At 50.5% G+C, this 3,574-nt stretch overlaps 1 protein-coding gene across 5 annotated transcripts in view; it reads left to right on the forward strand.

The window, feature by feature from the left end:
- The window catches only part of LOC106745461 (serine/threonine-protein phosphatase 4 regulatory subunit 1-like), a 148,194-nt gene that overhangs the window by 113,909 nt on the left and 30,711 nt on the right, over positions 1-3,574 (forward strand). The gene's annotated exons all lie outside the window — the stretch shown is intronic.

Raw genomic sequence — 3,574 nt, forward strand, 5'->3', positions numbered from 1 at the left:
ATATACGCGTAATAAAATCGCGTCAAACGTCTCGCGTGAAGATTCCGCTGGGCGGTAGAAGAGAGGTGTGCGTAACCGGCGAAGCACGGCAAATAAAATCGACAAATCCCTCGCGACGCGACGCAGGTGCGCTCACATTCGTTTCTGTCGGTAATCGTGTGCCAATCGGTCACATAACGGTCGCACGGTCGTAACACGACCGCCGCCGCCGTCGCCGACATGACGTCAGGAGATCGACGACCGTACCCACGTTGCCGCGACGGTCATTCATACGACTCGATGGAAGGCCCGCGCGTTGGAATCCGAGGCGAGGAATGTGACAGGAAATCGCATGCCCGCGCGCCGCGCCGTGTCTCGCGCACAGAAAAAAAAATATCCGCGTTGGCTTACATACGTTAGTCGATCTACCACGCGCGACGGCTGCATCCCCCCGCCCCGTGGTCGCTGCCGAGGGTAAGAACCCTGCTCTCTTTCTCTCTCTCTCTCCCCTTCTCCCTCCCTTTCTCGATGACCCCCCGATAAAATCAATATTCATCGTTTAACCGCTGTCAAATCGGCCACGTGCCACTTTTTCTCTTTTTTTCTCAACATTTTCAGAAGCGCGCGTGACGCTTCGAAATTTTTCCATCCGGAAAAGTGCAGGGATTAAAATATAAACACGTATGTATATACATACGTGTATACCGGCGCGCATTCCCTCTCTCTCTCTCGCTCTGTCAGCGCCGCACAGAAGGGCGCAACCGCTGCGTCCGGAAATTGACATTCGCACAGCGACACCCGCAGCTTACCGGCTGCCTGACATGCGCGCATTGCCCGCAATGAAAACCGAGAGATCCCGCGTTAATCGCGCGTTCCCATACTATCGGCCGTGTATCGGTAGCGAGGAACCCGGCGCGAGACGAAAGCGCGCAATAAAGTCCCGAGCGCGACTTCATACCGCGCGCGCGCGCGCGGCGGCTCTCCTCGTTGGGTCGTTGACTCTATGTTTCTTCTTTCTTCGAATCCTGGGGTTCCAGTCTCTCGTACCAGATCCTCTCTGTGGCCTGCTCCTCGCCACTCTCCCGACTCCGCTAATCCCCCCTGTCCCTCCCTTCTCTGCCCACCCTTTCTCTCCCTCTCTCTCTTCCCGTGCCGTACCCTTCTACGTTCCCGGCCCTCTTCTTCTCCCCCTCGTCTTTCTTCGTCGACGTTCACGCGGATACTTCTTCTTTCCTGCTAGACGGTAAACAACGCCACGCCATTCCTATTTCTCCCATTCATATCTCTCTCTCGCGAGAGAGAAAGAGGGGGGGGGGGGGGCGCGTCTCCCGAATTATTANTTCAGGGGCGTACACGTCGGACGGTAGTAATTGTTACTAACTTTGTATTTGCTTCTCTCTAGGACATCCTCAACGCAAATGTAAATCACACTCCGCTATCGGAACTGTTAATTTAATCGCGACAGGTCGGCGGAAAGTATCTATTTAAAGATAAAATTAGATGACGGAATGACGTTTTTTTTTCTCCTCCCAAATACTACCGGCTGATACGATCGGTGAGTCCAATTCTACGCTCAATTTGGGACAAATCGCAATGATTAAGGCGCGTTAGATTTAACATTCGCTACCGTCAAATTAACTTGTAAGGATTTACAAATCGGAATGTTTGGGAAAAGGGAAGTTCCTTGTCAGAGACACGCGACAAACAGCAAAACGCTTCTCGTTCGTCCCTCTGAAATCCCAACTGTCCCCTTCCCCCCCTCTCTCCCTCTCCCTCTCTCTTTCTCTCTATCGGTATTGTGTGAATCGATACTTTTCTCTGATAGTACTTTTCTCGCGCGCGAGGGCGACTGCTCAACAGGTGCTCGCTTGTTTCTCGCTGCGCCACAACGTGCGCCACGCTGACCGAAAGGAACACAGAGAGAGAGAAAGAGAGAGAGAGAGGAGGGAGGAAGTGCGAGAACGCAGAGAGAAGTCGTTGGAAAGAAAAAAGATGCTAATTGGAGCGGCTTGTAGCGTCCGGCAATGCGTGTTAACACAACAGGTACTCGGCGGGCCGTCTCCTCCCTCTCTCTCTCTCTCTCTCTCTCTCTCTCTCTCTCGTCTCGTCTCGTCTCTCGCCTCCTCATCTTGGTTTCCGCACGAATATTTTCCGGTCGCTTGCAGCAGCTTCTTTCAAAACGGGGCTGTTTTTCGAACGCGCACGACATGGCGGAAAGACGGGGGGAAGATAATGAGCAAGCGTGATAAGACGTATCAATTTTCCGGAATATTTTCACCGATAAAATCAATTTTTCCTCTATTTCATTCTCTTATCTAATTAGTCGATGTCGGCGACTTAATATTAGGTTGCTCTCTCCCTGATGAAATAAACCGACACGTCCTTTGGAAACGAATCCATTAAAAAAAAAACTCTAACGTGGTGTGCGAAGGGAAAGATTCTTTCTGGCGAAACTATGAATGGACTCTTCCTACGTCTTCGCCTCGTTCTCTCCTTTCTCTCCTTTCCCTTTTCATCCCTCTCGTTCCCTCCTTTTCTTAGTACGCGTACATACGCGCATATTATGTATATATATACGTACCTATGTACCTGTTAGTCGGGCGCTTGACAAACATTTGCACGAATTCAGAACGGCCGCTCGTGAATTAGAGGAAAGAGCAAGGGACTGACGTACTTTGAAATTCCTCAAGACCTCTGCGTACTCTGCTTAATTCTTGGCACCTCGTTCCTCCTTCTTCCTCGGCCTTTTTCCCTCCATTAACCTCGTGCGACTGTGCCCTCGTCTCGGCGTTTCTAACGCCGTTTCTCCGGTCCTGAAAATTCTTAGGCTTTTTTGGCACCCGAAAGAGAAAAAAAATTAAAACAGCCTCCAGTGTCTACTTCTCTTTCTCTTGTTTTCTTTCTTGCGTTTGAAATCGGTATCAATCTCATTGGACATGCCGCCCTCTCTTGTATCGCGTGACTCGTAAAATTCCCTGAAATTCATTCTGCCGCATATCTCTGTGAATCATCACGTTGAATCACGTTGATCTCTCGGGTCTGAGACACACGTTACGTCAAAAGTACGTTGATTGATGATCGCGATAGCGCCCGAAACGGGACTAATCCGTGAGATTAGACTGTAACCAGTGATGAGCAATAGGTACAGCAGTTCTCGAGGTTGACGATTATTTCGGCACGGTCAGCTCCACGTGTTCTCCATCTCGTGCGGATTTTGTCAGAAATCGATGAGTAAGCGCTCGCGTTCCGTTCTTCTCGATCGATGCTGATTTCACATCGCGCCCAACGTCCATGACCAAACAAGTCAGAGATGAGAGGAATATATTGAATCGTTCGTCTCTCCCACTTTTTTTTTTCTTCAATTATCATCGAAAGTAATAAAGGGTTGCCTTCCTACTACTAGTTGATTGTGTGTCGGCATCGCATTATCGGAGGACTCGCGATGCCGTAATCACGGAGAAAACTATAATCGAACGGAATTCTTTCGGCGAGGGCGCGGAATCCCGACTGCCGGAATTCGGACTTTGTCGGTCACATCGTAAACGCGCGTCTGTTTGCGAACTCGGTGTGCTAGTAATGGGGGGGGGGGGGGGGG

This window comes from Dinoponera quadriceps, unplaced genomic scaffold (assembly GCF_001313825.1).
Source record: "Dinoponera quadriceps isolate SergipeBrazil2010 unplaced genomic scaffold, ASM131382v1 scaffold1280, whole genome shotgun sequence".
NCBI classification, from domain to species: domain Eukaryota; kingdom Metazoa; phylum Arthropoda; class Insecta; order Hymenoptera; family Formicidae; genus Dinoponera; species Dinoponera quadriceps.